Genomic DNA, 15,354 nt, shown 5'->3' on the forward strand with positions numbered 1-15,354 from the left:
AAATTAAAACCTCTATAACTCTCTCACTTTAAGTCCAAAAGTGGTGAAATTTCTACCAATCGGAGGTCTTCTAATTCTCTTTCATGGGAAAGAAATCTCGTTTCAAAATTCGTTGGGGTGACAGAGTTATAGTCCGTTTCATAAAGAGTGTGTTAAACGTCACCCAAATTAAAACCTCCATAACTCTCTCATTTTAAGTCAAAAAGTGAGGAAATTTCTACCAATCGGAGGTCCTAAGATTCTTTTTCTTGGGAAAGAAATCTCATTTCAAAATTTGTTGGGATGAGAGAGTTGTAGTCCGTTTTATAAAGAGTGTGCGAAACGTCATCCAAAATTAAAACCTCTGTAACTCTCTGACTTTAAGTTCAAAACGGGTGAAATTTCTACCAATCTTCAAATTCTCTTTCCGGAAAAAGAAATCTTCTTTTAAAAATCGTTGGGGTGAGAGAGTTGTTGTCCGTTTTAGAAACAGTGTGCGAAACGTCACCCAAAATTAAAACTTTCATAACTCACTTATTTTAAGTCGAAAACTGGAGAAATTTCTATCAATTAGATGTCTTCAAATTCTCTTTCAGGAAAAAAAATCTCATTTAAAAATTCGGTGGGATGAGAGAGTTTTGGTCCATTTTATAAAGAGTGTGTGAAACGTCACCCAAAATTAAAACTTCCATAACTCTCTCATTTGAAGTCAAAAAGTTGTGAAATTTCTACCAATCAGATGTCCTAAGATTCTTTTTCTTCGGAAAGAAATCTCATTTCAAATATTGTTGGGATGAGAGAGTTGTAGTCCGTTTTATAAAGAGTGTGCGAGACGTCATCCAAAATTAAAACCTGTGTAGCTCTCTGACTTAAAGGTCAAAAGTGGAGAAATTTCTACCAATCTTCAAATTCTCTTTCCGGGAAAAGAAATCTTGTTTTAAAAATTATTGGGGTGAGAGAGTTGTTGTCCGTTTTTCAAAGAGTATGCGAAACGTCACCCAAAATTAAAACCTCTATAACTCTCTCACTTTAAGTCCAAAAGTGGTGAAATTTCTACCAATCGGAGGTCTTCTAATTCTCTTTCATGGGAAAGAAATCTCGTTTCAAAATTCGTTGGGGTGACAGAGTTATAGTCCGTTTCATAAAGAGTGTGTTAAACGTCACCCAAATTAAAACCTCCATAACTCTCTCATTTTAAGTCAAAAAGTGAGGAAATTTCTACCAATCGGAGGTCCTAAGATTCTTTTTCTTGGGAAAGAAATCTCATTTCAAAATTTGTCGGGATGAGAGAGTTGTAGTCCGTTTTATAAAGAGTGTGCGAAACGTCATCCAAAATTAAAACCTCTGTAACTCTCTGACTTTAAGTTCAAAAGGGGTGAAATTTCTACCAATCTTCAAATTCTCTTTCCGGAAAAAGAAATCTTCTTTTAAAAATCGTTGGGGTGAGAGAGTTGTTGTCCGTTTTAGAAACAGTGTGCGAAACGTCACCCAAAATTAAAACCTCTATAACTCTCTCACTTTAAGCCCAAAAGTGGGGAAATTTCTACCAATCGGAGGTCCTAAGATTCTTTTTCTTGGGAAAGAAATCTCATTTTAAAATTTGTTGGAATGAGAGAGTTGTAGTCCGTTTTATAAAGAGTGTGCAAAACGTCATCCAAAATTAAAACCTCTGCAACTCTCTGACTTTAAGTTCAAAAGGGGTGAAATTTCTACCAGTCTTCAAATTCTCTTTCCGGGGAAAGAAATCTTGTTTTAAAAATCGTTGGGGTGAGAGAGTTGTTATCCGTCTTATAAAGAGTGTGCGAAACGTCACCCAAAATTAAAACTTTCATAACTCACTTATTTTAAGTCGAAAACTGGAGAAATTTCTATCAATTAGATGTCTTCAAATTCTCTTTCAGGAAAAAAAATCTCATTTAAAAATTCGGTGGGATGAGAGAGTTTTGGTCCATTTTATAAAGAGTGTGTGAAACGTCACCCAAAATTAAAACTTCCATAACTCTCTCATTTGAAGTCAAAAAGTTGTGAAATTTCTACCAATCAGATGTCCTAAGATTCTTTTTCTTCGGAAAGAAATCTCATTTCAAATATTGTTGGGATGAGAGAGTTGTAGTCCGTTTTATAAAGAGTGTGCGAGACGTCATCCAAAATTAAAACCTGTGTAGCTCTCTGACTTAAAGGTCAAAAGTGGAGAAATTTCTACCAATCTTCAAATTCTCTTTCCGGGAAAAGAAATCTTGTTTTAAAAATTATTGGGGTGAGAGAGTTGTTGTCCGTTTTTCAAAGAGTATGCGAAACGTCGCCCAAAATTAAAACCTCTATAACTCTCTCACTTTAAGTCCAAAAGTGGTGAAATTTCTACCAATCGGAGGTCTTCTAATTCTCTTTCATGGGAAAGAAATCTCGTTTCAAAATTCGTTGGGGTGACAGAGTTATAGTCCGTTTCATAAAGAGTGTGTTAAACGTCACCCAAATTAAAACCTCCATAACTCTCTCATTTTAAGTCAAAAAGTGAGGAAATTTCTACCAATCGGAGGTCCTAAGATTCTTTTTCTTGGGAAAGAAATCTCATTTCAAAATTTGTCGGGATGAGAGAGTTGTAGTCCGTTTTATAAAGAGTGTGCGAAACGTCATCCAAAATTAAAACCTCTGTAACTCTCTGACTTTAAGTTCAAAAGGGGTGAAATTTCTACCAATCTTCAAATTCTCTTTCCGGAAAAAGAAATCTTCTTTTAAAAATCGTTGGGGTGAGAGAGTTGTTGTCCGTTTTAGAAACAGTGTGCGAAACGTCACCCAAAATTAAAACCTCTATAACTCTCTCACTTTAAGCCCAAAAGTGGGGAAATTTCTACCAATCGGAGGTCCTAAGATTCTTTTTCTTGGGAAAGAAATCTCATTTTAAAATTTGTTGGAATGAGAGAGTTGTAGTCCGTTTTATAAAGAGTGTGCAAAACGTCATCCAAAATTAAAACCTCTGCAACTCTCTGACTTTAAGTTCAAAAGGGGTGAAATTTCTACCAGTCTTCAAATTCTCTTTCCGGGGAAAGAAATCTTGTTTTAAAAATCGTTGGGGTGAGAGAGTTGTTATCCGTCTTATAAAGAGTGTGCGAAACGTCACCCAAAATTAAAACTTTCATAACTCACTTATTTTAAGTCGAAAACTGGAGAAATTTCTATCAATTAGATGTCTTCAAATTCTCTTTCAGGAAAAAAAATCTCATTTAAAAATTCGGTGGGATGAGAGAGTTTTGGTCCATTTTATAAAGAGTGTGTGAAACGTCACCCAAAATTAAAACTTCCATAACTCTCTCATTTGAAGTCAAAAAGTTGTGAAATTTCTACCAATCAGATGTCCTAAGATTCTTTTTCTTCGGAAAGAAGTCTCATTTCAAATATTGTTGGGATGAGAGAGTTGTAGTCCGTTTTATAAAGAGTGTGCGAGACGTCATCCAAAATTAAAACCTGTGTAACTCTCTGACTTTAAGTTCAAAAGTGGAGAAATTTCTACCAATCTTCAAATTCTCTTTCCGGGAAAAGAAATCTTGTTTTAAAAATCATTGGGGTGAGAGAGTTGTTGTCCGTTTTTCAAAGAGTATGCGAAACGTCACTTAAAATTAAAACCTCTATAACTCTCTCACTTTAAGTCCAAAAGTGGTGAAATTTCTACCAATCGGAGGTCTTCTAATTCTCTTTCATGGGAAAGAAATCTCGTTTCAAAATTCGTTGGGGTGACAGAGTTATAGTCCGTTTCATAAAGAGTGTGTTAAACGTTACCCAAATTAAAACCTCCATAACTCTCTCATTTTAAGTCAAAAAGTGAGGAAATTTCTACCAATCGGAGGTCCTAAGATTCTTTTTCTTGGGAAAGAAATCTCATTTCAAAATTTGTTGGGATGAGAGAGTTGTAGTCCGTTTTATAAAGAGTGTGCGAAACGTCATCCAAAATTAAAACCTCTGTAACTCTCTGACTTTAAGTTCAAAAGGGGTGAAATTTCTACCAATCTTCAAATTCTCTTTCCGGAAAAAGAAATCTTCTTTTAAAAATCGTTGGGGTGAGAGAGTTGTTGTCCGTTTTAGAAACAGTGTGCGAAACGTCACCCAAAATTAAAACCTCTATAACTCTCTCACTTTAAGCCCAAAAGTGGGGAAATTTCTACCAATCGGAGGTCCTAAGATTCTTTTTCTTGGGAAAGAAATCTCATTTTAAAATTTGTTGGAATGAGAGAGTTGTAGTCCGTTTTATAAAGAGTGTGCAAAACGTCATCCAAAATTAAAACCTCTGCAACTCTCTGACTTTAAGTTCAAAAGGGGTGAAATTTCTACCAGTCTTCAAATTCTCTTTCCGGGGAAAGAAATCTTGTTTTAAAAATCGTTGGGGTGAGAGAGTTGTTATCCGTCTTATAAAGAGTGTGCGAAACGTCACCCAAAATTAAAACTTTCATAACTCACTTGTTTTAAGTCGAAAACTGGAGAAATTTCTATCAATTAGATGTCTTCAAATTCTCTTTCAGGAAAAAAAATCTCATTTAAAAATTCGGTGGGATGAGAGAGTTTTGGTTCATTTTATAAAGAGTGTGTGAAACGTCACCCAAAATTAAAACTTCCATAACTCTCTCATTTGAAGTCAAAAAGTTGTGAAATTTCTACCAATCAGATGTCGTAAGATTCTTTTTCTTCGGAAAGAAATCTCATTTCAAATATTGTTGGGATGAGAGAGTTGTAGTCCGTTTTATAAAGAGTGTGCGAAACGTCATCCAAAATTAAAACCTGTGTAGCTCTCTGACTTAAAGGTCAAAAGTGGAGAAATTTCTACCAATCTTCAAATTCTCTTTCCGGGAAAAGAAATCTTGTTTTAAAAATTATTGGGGTGAGAGAGTTGTTGTCCGTTTTTCAAAGAGTATGCGAAACGTCACCCAAAATTAAAACCTCTATAACTCTCTCACTTTAAGTCCAAAAGTGGTGAAATTTCTACCAATCGGAGGTCTTCTAATTCTCTTTCATGGGAAAGAAATCTCGTTTCAAAATTCGTTGGGGTGACAGAGTTATAGTCCGTTTCATAAAGAGTGTGTTAAACGTCACCCAAATTAAAACCTCCATAACTCTCTCATTTTAAGTCAAAAAGTGAGGAAATTTCTACCAATCGGAGGTCCTAAGATTCTTTTTCTTGGGAAAGAAATCTCATTTCAAAATTTGTTCAGATGAGAGAGTTGTAGTCCGTTTTATAAAGAGTGTGCGAAACGTCATCCAAAATTAAAACCTATGTAACTCTCTGACTTTAAGTTCAAAAGGGGTGAAATTTCTACCAATCTTCAAATTCTCTTTCCGGAAAAAGAAATCTTCTTTTAAAAATCGTTGGGGTGAGAGAGTTGTTGTCCGTTTTAGAAACAGTGTGCGAAACGTCACCCAAAATTAAAACCTCTATAACTCTCTCACTTTAAGCCCAAAAGTGGGGAAATTTCTACCAATCGGAGGTCCTAAGATTCTTTTTCTTGGGAAAGAAATCTCATTTCAAAATTTATTGGAATGAGAGAGTTGTAGTCCGTTTTATAAAGAGTGTGCAAAACGTCATCCAAAATTAAAACCTCTGCAACTCTCTGACTTTAAGTTCAAAAGGGGAGAAATTTCTACCAGTCTTCAAATTCTCTTTCCGGGGAAAGAAATCTTGTTTTAAAAATCGTTGGGGTGAGAGAGTTGTTATCCGTCTTATAAAGAGTGTGCGAAACGTCACCCAAAATTAAAACTTTCATAACTCACTTATTTTAAGTCGAAAACTGGAGAAATTTCTATCAATTAGATGTCTTCAAATTCTCTTTCAGGAAAAAAAATCTCATTTAAAAATTCGGTGGGATGAGAGAGTTTTGGTCCATTTTATAAAGAGTGTGTGAAACGTCACCCAAAATTAAAACTTCCATAACTCTCTCATTTGAAGTCAAAAAGTTGTGAAATTTCTACCAATCAGATGTCCTAAGATTCTTTTTCTTCGGAAAGAAATCTCATTTCAAATATTGTTGGGATGAGAGAGTTGTAGTCCGTTTTATAAAGAGTGTGCGAGACGTCATCCAAAATTAAAACCTGTGTAACTCTCTGACTTAAAGTTCAAAAGTGGAGAAATTTCTACCAATCTTCAAATTCTCTTTCCGGGAAAAGAAATCTTGTTTTAAAAATCATTGGGGTGAGAGAGTTGTTGTCCGTTTTTCAAAGAGTATGCGAAACGTCACCCAAAATTAAAACCTCTATAACTCTCTCACTTTAAGTCCAAAAGTGGTGAAATTTCTACCAATCGGAGGTCTTCTAATTCTCTTTCATGGGAAAGAAATCTCGTTTCAAAATTCGTTGGGGTGACAGAGTTATAGTCCGTTTCATAAAGAGTGTGTTAAACGTCACCCAAATTAAAACCTCCATAACTCTCTCATTTTAAGTCAAAAAGTGAGGAAATTTCTACCAATCGGAGGTCCTAAGATTCTTTTTCTTGGGAAAGAAATCTCATTTCAAAATTTGTTGGGATGAGAGAGTTGTAGTCCGTTTTATAAAGAGTGTGCGAAACGTCATCCAAAATTAAAACCTCTGTAACTCTCTGACTTTAAGTTCAAAACGGGTGAAATTTCTACCAATCTTCAAATTCTCTTTCCGGAAAAAGAAATCTTCTTTTAAAAATCGTTGGGGTGAGAGAGTTGTTGTCCGTTTTAGAAACAGTGTGCGAAACGTCACCCAAAATTAAAACCTCTATAACTCTCTCACTTTAAGTCCAAAAGTGGTGAAATTTCTACCAATCGGAGGTCTTCTAATTCTCTTTCATGGGAAAGAAATCTCGTTTCAAAATTCGTTGGGGTGACAGAGTTATAGTCCGTTTCATAAAGAGTGTGTTAAACGTCACCCAAATTAAAACCTCCATAACTCTCTCATTTTAAGTCAAAAAGTGAGGAAATTTCTACCAATCGGAGGTCCTAAGATTCTTTTTCTTGGGAAAGAAATCTCATTTCAAAATTTGTCGGGATGAGAGAGTTGTAGTCCGTTTTATAAAGAGTGTGCGAAACGTCATCCAAAATTAAAACCTCTGTAACTCTCTGACTTTAAGTTCAAAAGGGGTGAAATTTCTACCAATCTTCAAATTCTCTTTCCGGAAAAAGAAATCTTCTTTTAAAAATCGTTGGGGTGAGAGAGTTGTTGTCCGTTTTAGAAACAGTGTGCGAAACGTCACCCAAAATTAAAACCTCTATAACTCTCTCACTTTAAGCCCAAAAGTGGGGAAATTTCTACCAATCGGAGGTCCTAAGATTCTTTTTCTTGGGAAAGAAATCTCATTTCAAAATTTATTGGAATGAGAGAGTTGTAGTCCGTTTTATAAAGAGTGTGCAAAACGTCATCCAAAATTAAAACCTCTGCAACTCTCTGACTTTAAGTTCAAAAGGGGTGAAATTTCTACCAGTCTTCAAATTCTCTTTCCGGGGAAAGAAATCTTGTTTTAAAAATCGTTGGGGTGAGAGAGTTGTTATCCGTCTTATAAAGAGTGTGCGAAACGTCACCCAAAATTAAAACTTTCATAACTCACTTATTTTAAGTCGAAAACTGGAGAAATTTCTATCAATTAGATGTCTTCAAATTCTCTTTCAGGAAAAAAAATCTCATTTAAAAATTCGGTGGGATGAGAGAGTTTTGGTCCATTTTATAAAGAATGTGTGAAACGTCACCCAAAATTAAAACTTCCATAACTCTCTCATTTGAAGTCAAAAAGTTGTGAAATTTCTACCAATCAGATGTCCTAAGATTCTTTTTCTTCGGAAAGAAATCTCATTTCAAATATTGTTGGGATGAGAGAGTTGTAGTCCGTTTTATAAAGAGTGTGCGAGACGTCATCCAAAATTAAAACCTGTGTAGCTCTCTGACTTAAAGGTCAAAAGTGGAGAAATTTCTACCAATCTTCAAATTCTCTTTCCGGGAAAAGAAATCTTGTTTTAAAAATTATTGGGGTGAGAGAGTTGTTGTCCGTTTTTCAAAGAGTATGCGAAACGTCACCCAAAATTAAAACCTCTATAACTCTCTCACTTTAAGTCCAAAAGTGGTGAAATTTCTACCAATCGGAGGTCTTCTAATTCTCTTTCATGGGAAAGAAATCTCGTTTCAAAATTCGTTGGGGTGACAGAGTTATAGTCCGTTTCATAAAGAGTGTGTTAAACGTCACCCAAATTAAAACCTCCATAACTCTCTCATTTTAAGTCAAAAAGTGAGGAAATTTCTACCAATCGGAGGTCCTAAGATTCTTTTTCTTGGGAAAGAAATCTCATTTCAAAATTTGTCGGGATGAGAGAGTTGTAGTCCGTTTTATAAAGAGTGTGCGAAACGTCATCCAAAATTAAAACCTCTGTAACTCTCTGACTTTAAGTTCAAAAGGGGTGAAATTTCTACCAATCTTCAAATTCTCTTTCCGGAAAAAGAAATCTTCTTTTAAAAATCGTTGGGGTGAGAGAGTTGTTGTCCGTTTTAGAAACAGTGTGCGAAACGTCACCCAAAATTAAAACCTCTATAACTCTCTCACTTTAAGCCCAAAAGTGGGGAAATTTCTACCAATCGGAGGTCCTAAGATTCTTTTTCTTGGGAAAGAAATCTCATTTTAAAATTTGTTGGAATGAGAGAGTTGTAGTCCGTTTTATAAAGAGTGTGCAAAACGTCATCCAAAATTAAAACCTCTGCAACTCTCTGACTTTAAGTTCAAAAGGGGTGAAATTTCTACCAGTCTTCAAATTCTCTTTCCGGGGAAAGAAATCTTGTTTTAAAAATCGTTGGGGTGAGAGAGTTGTTATCCGTCTTATAAAGAGTGTGCGAAACGTCACCCAAAATTAAAACTTTCATAACTCACTTATTTTAAGTCGAAAACTGGAGAAATTTCTATCAATTAGATGTCTTCAAATTCTCTTTCAGGAAAAAAAATCTCATTTAAAAATTCGGTGGGATGAGAGAGTTTTGGTCCATTTTATAAAGAGTGTGTGAAACGTCACCCAAAATTAAAACTTCCATAACTCTCTCATTTGAAGTCAAAAAGTTGTGAAATTTCTACCAATCAGATGTCCTAAGATTCTTTTTCTTCGGAAAGAAATCTCATTTCAAATATTGTTGGGATGAGAGAGTTGTAGTCCGTTTTATAAAGAGTGTGCGAGACGTCATCCAAAATTAAAACCTGTGTAGCTCTCTGACTTAAAGGTCAAAAGTGGAGAAATTTCTACCAATCTTCAAATTCTCTTTCCGGGAAAAGAAATCTTGTTTTAAAAATTATTGGGGTGAGAGAGTTGTTGTCCGTTTTTCAAAGAGTATGCGAAACGTCGCCCAAAATTAAAACCTCTATAACTCTCTCACTTTAAGTCCAAAAGTGGTGAAATTTCTACCAATCGGAGGTCTTCTAATTCTCTTTCATGGGAAAGAAATCTCGTTTCAAAATTCGTTGGGGTGACAGAGTTATAGTCCGTTTCATAAAGAGTGTGTTAAACGTCACCCAAATTAAAACCTCCATAACTCTCTCATTTTAAGTCAAAAAGTGAGGAAATTTCTACCAATCGGAGGTCCTAAGATTCTTTTTCTTGGGAAAGAAATCTCATTTCAAAATTTGTCGGGATGAGAGAGTTGTAGTCCGTTTTATAAAGAGTGTGCGAAACGTCATCCAAAATTAAAACCTCTGTAACTCTCTGACTTTAAGTTCAAAAGGGGTGAAATTTCTACCAATCTTCAAATTCTCTTTCCGGAAAAAGAAATCTTCTTTTAAAAATCGTTGGGGTGAGAGAGTTGTTGTCCGTTTTAGAAACAGTGTGCGAAACGTCACCCAAAATTAAAACCTCTATAACTCTCTCACTTTAAGCCCAAAAGTGGGGAAATTTCTACCAATCGGAGGTCCTAAGATTCTTTTTCTTGGGAAAGAAATCTCATTTTAAAATTTGTTGGAATGAGAGAGTTGTAGTCCGTTTTATAAAGAGTGTGCAAAACGTCATCCAAAATTAAAACCTCTGCAACTCTCTGACTTTAAGTTCAAAAGGGGTGAAATTTCTACCAGTCTTCAAATTCTCTTTCCGGGGAAAGAAATCTTGTTTTAAAAATCGTTGGGGTGAGAGAGTTGTTATCCGTCTTATAAAGAGTGTGCGAAACGTCACCCAAAATTAAAACTTTCATAACTCACTTATTTTAAGTCGAAAACTGGAGAAATTTCTATCAATTAGATGTCTTCAAATTCTCTTTCAGGAAAAAAAATCTCATTTAAAAATTCGGTGGGATGAGAGAGTTTTGGTCCATTTTATAAAGAGTGTGTGAAACGTCACCCAAAATTAAAACTTCCATAACTCTCTCATTTGAAGTCAAAAAGTTGTGAAATTTCTACCAATCAGATGTCCTAAGATTCTTTTTCTTCGGAAAGAAGTCTCATTTCAAATATTGTTGGGATGAGAGAGTTGTAGTCCGTTTTATAAAGAGTGTGCGAGACGTCATCCAAAATTAAAACCTGTGTAACTCTCTGACTTTAAGTTCAAAAGTGGAGAAATTTCTACCAATCTTCAAATTCTCTTTCCGGGAAAAGAAATCTTGTTTTAAAAATCATTGGGGTGAGAGAGTTGTTGTCCGTTTTTCAAAGAGTATGCGAAACGTCACTTAAAATTAAAACCTCTATAACTCTCTCACTTTAAGTCCAAAAGTGGTGAAATTTCTACCAATCGGAGGTCTTCTAATTCTCTTTCATGGGAAAGAAATCTCGTTTCAAAATTCGTTGGGGTGACAGAGTTATAGTCCGTTTCATAAAGAGTGTGTTAAACGTCACCCAAATTAAAACCTCCATAACTCTCTCATTTTAAGTCAAAAAGTGAGGAAATTTCTACCAATCGGAGGTCCTAAGATTCTTTTTCTTGGGAAAGAAATCTCATTTCAAAATTTGTCGGGATGAGAGAGTTGTAGTCCGTTTTATAAAGAGTGTGCGAAACGTCATCCAAAATTAAAACCTCTGTAACTCTCTGACTTTAAGTTCAAAAGGGGTGAAATTTCTACCAATCTTCAAATTCTCTTTCCGGAAAAAGAAATCTTCTTTTAAAAATCGTTGGGGTGAGAGAGTTGTTGTCCGTTTTAGAAACAGTGTGCGAAACGTCACCCAAAATTAAAACCTCTATAACTCTCTCACTTTAAGCCCAAAAGTGGGGAAATTTCTACCAATCGGAGGTCCTAAGATTCTTTTTCTTGGGAAAGAAATCTCATTTTAAAATTTGTTGGAATGAGAGAGTTGTAGTCCGTTTTATAAAGAGTGTGCAAAACGTCATCCAAAATTAAAACCTCTGCAACTCTCTGACTTTAAGTTCAAAAGGGGTGAAATTTCTACCAGTCTTCAAATTCTCTTTCCGGGGAAAGAAATCTTGTTTTAAAAATCGTTGGGGTGAGAGAGTTGTTATCCGTCTTATAAAGAGTGTGCGAAACGTCACCCAAAATTAAAACTTTCATAACTCACTTGTTTTAAGTCGAAAACTGGAGAAATTTCTATCAATTAGATGTATTCAAATTCTCTTTCAGGGAAAAAAATCTCATTTAAAAATTCGGTGGGATGAGAGAGTTTTGGTTCATTTTATAAAGAGTGTGTGAAACGTCACCCAAAATTAAAACTTCCATAACTCTCTCATTTGAAGTCAAAAAGTTGTGAAATTTCTACCAATCAGATGTCCTAAGATTCTTTTTCTTCGGAAAGAAATCTCATTTCAAATATTGTTGGGATGAGAGAGTTGTAGTCCGTTTTATAAAGAGTGTGCGAGACGTCATCCAAAATTAAAACCTGTGTAGCTCTCTGACTTAAAGGTCAAAAGTGGAGAAATTTCTACCAATCTTCAAATTCTCTTTCCGGGAAAAGAAATCTTGTTTTAAAAATTATTGGGGTGAGAGAGTTGTTGTCCGTTTTTCAAAGAGTATGCGAAACGTCACCCAAAATTAAAACCTCTATAACTCTCTCACTTTAAGTCCAAAAGTGGTGAAATTTCTACCAATCGGAGGTCTTCTAATTCTCTTTCATGGGAAAGAAATCTCGTTTCAAAATTCGTTGGGGTGACAGAGTTATAGTCCGTTTCATAAAGAGTGTGTTAAACGTCACCCAAATTAAAACCTCCATAACTCTCTCATTTTAAGTCAAAAAGTGAGGAAATTTCTACCAATCGGAGGTCCTAAGATTCTTTTTCTTGGGAAAGAAATCTCATTTCAAAATTTGTTCAGATGAGAGAGTTGTAGTCCGTTTTATAAAGAGTGTGCGAAACGTCATCCAAAATTAAAACCTATGTAACTCTCTGACTTTAAGTTCAAAAGGGGTGAAATTTCTACCAATCTTCAAATTCTCTTTCCGGAAAAAGAAATCTTCTTTTAAAAATCGTTGGGGTGAGAGAGTTGTTGTCCGTTTTAGAAACAGTGTGCGAAACGTCACCCAAAATTAAAACCTCTATAACTCTCTCACTTTAAGCCCAAAAGTGGGGAAATTTCTACCAATCGGAGGTCCTAAGATTCTTTTTCTTGGGAAAGAAATCTCATTTCAAAATTTATTGGAATGAGAGAGTTGTAGTCCGTTTTATAAAGAGTGTGCAAAACGTCATCCAAAATTAAAACCTCTGCAACTCTCTGACTTTAAGTTCAAAAGGGGTGAAATTTCTACCAGTCTTCAAATTCTCTTTCCGGGGAAAGAAATCTTGTTTTAAAAATCGTTGGGGTGAGAGAGTTGTTATCCGTCTTATAAAGAGTGTGCGAAACGTCACCCAAAATTAAAACTTTCATAACTCACTTATTTTAAGTCGAAAACTGGAGAAATTTCTATCAATTAGATGTCTTCAAATTCTCTTTCAGGAAAAAAAATCTCATTTAAAAATTCGGTGGGATGAGAGAGTTTTGGTCCATTTTATAAAGAGTGTGTGAAACGTCACCCAAAATTAAAACTTCCATAACTCTCTCATTTGAAGTCAAAAAGTTGTGAAATTTCTACCAATCAGATGTCCTAAGATTCTTTTTCTTCGGAAAGAAATCTCATTTCAAATATTGTTGGGATGAGAGAGTTGTAGTCCGTTTTATAAAGAGTGTGCGAGACGTCATCCAAAATTAAAACCTGTGTAACTCTCTGACTTAAAGTTCAAAAGTGGAGAAATTTCTACCAATCTTCAAATTCTCTTTCCGGGAAAAGAAATCTTGTTTTAAAAATCATTGGGGTGAGAGAGTTGTTGTCCGTTTTTCAAAGAGTATGCGAAACGTCACCCAAAATTAAAACCTCTATAACTCTCTCACTTTAAGTCCAAAAGTGGTGAAATTTCTACCAATCGGAGGTCTTCTAAATCTCTTTCATGGGAAAGAAATCTCGTTTCAAAATTCGTTGGGGTGACAGAGTTATAGTCCGTTTCATAAAGAGTGTGTTAAACGTCACCCAAATTAAAACCTCCATAACTCTCTCATTTTAAGTCAAAAAGTGAGGAAATTTCTACCAATCGGAGGTCCTAAGATTCTTTTTCTTGGGAAAGAAATCTCATTTCAAAATTTGTTGGGATGAGAGAGTTGTAGTCCGTTTTATAAAGAGTGTGCGAAACGTCATCCAAAATTAAAACCTCTGTAACTCTCTGACTTTAAGTTCAAAAGGGGTGAAATTTCTACCAATCTTCAAATTCTCTTTCCGGAAAAAGAAATCTTCTTTTAAAAATCGTTGGGGTGAGAGAGTTGTTGTCCGTTTTAGAAACAGTGTGCGAAACGTCACCCAAAATTAAAACCTCTATAACTCTCTCACTTTAAGCCCAAAAGTGGGGAAATTTCTACCAATCGGAGGTCCTAAGATTCTTTTTCTTGGGAAAGAAATCTCATTTTAAAATTTGTTGGAATGAGAGAGTTGTAGTCCGTTTTATAAAGAGTGTGCAAAACGTCATCCAAAATTAAAACCTCTGCAACTCTCTGACTTTAAGTTCAAAAGGGGTGAAATTTCTACCAGTCTTCAAATTCTCTTTCCGGGGAAAGAAATCTTGTTTTAAAAATCGTTGGGGTGAGAGAGTTGTTATCCGTCTTATAAAGAGTGTGCGAAACGTCACCCAAAATTAAAACTTTCATAACTCACTTGTTTTAAGTCGAAAACTGGAGAAATTTCTATCAATTAGATGTCTTCAAATTCTCTTTCAGGAAAAAAAATCTCATTTAAAAATTCGGTGGGATGAGAGAGTTTTGGTTCATTTTATAAAGAGTGTGTGAAACGTCACCCAAAATTAAAACTTCCATAACTCTCTCATTTGAAGTCAAAAAGTTGTGAAATTTCTACCAATCAGATGTCCTAAGATTCTTTTTCTTCGGAAAGAAATCTCATTTCAAATATTGTTGGGATGAGAGAGTTGTAGTCCGTTTTATAAAGAGTGTGCGAGACGTCATCCAAAATTAAAACCTGTGTAGCTCTCTGACTTAAAGGTCAAAAGTGGAGAAATTTCTACCAATCTTCAAATTCTCTTTCCGGGAAAAGAAATCTTGTTTTAAAAATTATTGGGGTGAGAGAGTTGTTGTCCGTTTTTCAAAGAGTATGCGAAACGTCACCCAAAATTAAAACCTCTATAACTCTCTCACTTTAAGTCCAAAAGTGGTGAAATTTCTACCAATCGGAGGTCTTCTAATTCTCTTTCATGGGAAAGAAATCTCGTTTCAAAATTCGTTGGGGTGACAGAGTTATAGTCCGTTTCATAAAGAGTGTGTTAAACGTCACCCAAATTAAAACCTCCATAACTCTCTCATTTTAAGTCAAAAAGTGAGGAAATTTCTACCAATCGGAGGTCCTAAGATTCTTTTTCTTGGGAAAGAAATCTCATTTCAAAATTTGTTCAGATGAGAGAGTTGTAGTCCGTTTTATAAAGAGTGTGCGAAACGTCATCCAAAATTAAAACCTATGTAACTCTCTGACTTTAAGTTCAAAAGGGGTGAAATTTCTACCAATCTTCAAATTCTCTTTCCGGAAAAAGAAATCTTCTTTTAAAAATCGTTGGGGTGAGAGAGTTGTTGTCCGTTTTAGAAACAGTGTGCGAAACGTCACCCAAAATTAAAACCTCTATAACTCTCTCACTTTAAGCCCAAAAGTGGGGAAATTTCTACCAATCGGAGGTCCTAAGATTCTTTTTCTTGGGAAAGAAATCTCATTTCAAAATTTATTGGAATGAGAGAGTTGTAGTCCGTTTTATAAAGAGTGTGCAAAACGTCATCCAAAATTAAAACCTCTGCAACTCTCTGACTTTAAGTTCAAAAGGGGTGAAATTTCTACCAGTCTTCAAATTCTCTTTCCGGGGAAAGAAATCTTGTTTTAAAAATCGTTGGGATGAGAGAGTTGTTATCCGTCTTATAAAGAGTGTGCGAAACGTCACCCAAAATTAAAACTTTCATAAC

This window comes from Tasmannia lanceolata, unplaced genomic scaffold (genome assembly GCF_043159265.1).
Source record: "Tasmannia lanceolata isolate RefF3 unplaced genomic scaffold, GAP_Taslan_0.1 ptg000036l, whole genome shotgun sequence".
NCBI lineage: Eukaryota > Viridiplantae > Streptophyta > Magnoliopsida > Canellales > Winteraceae > Tasmannia > Tasmannia lanceolata.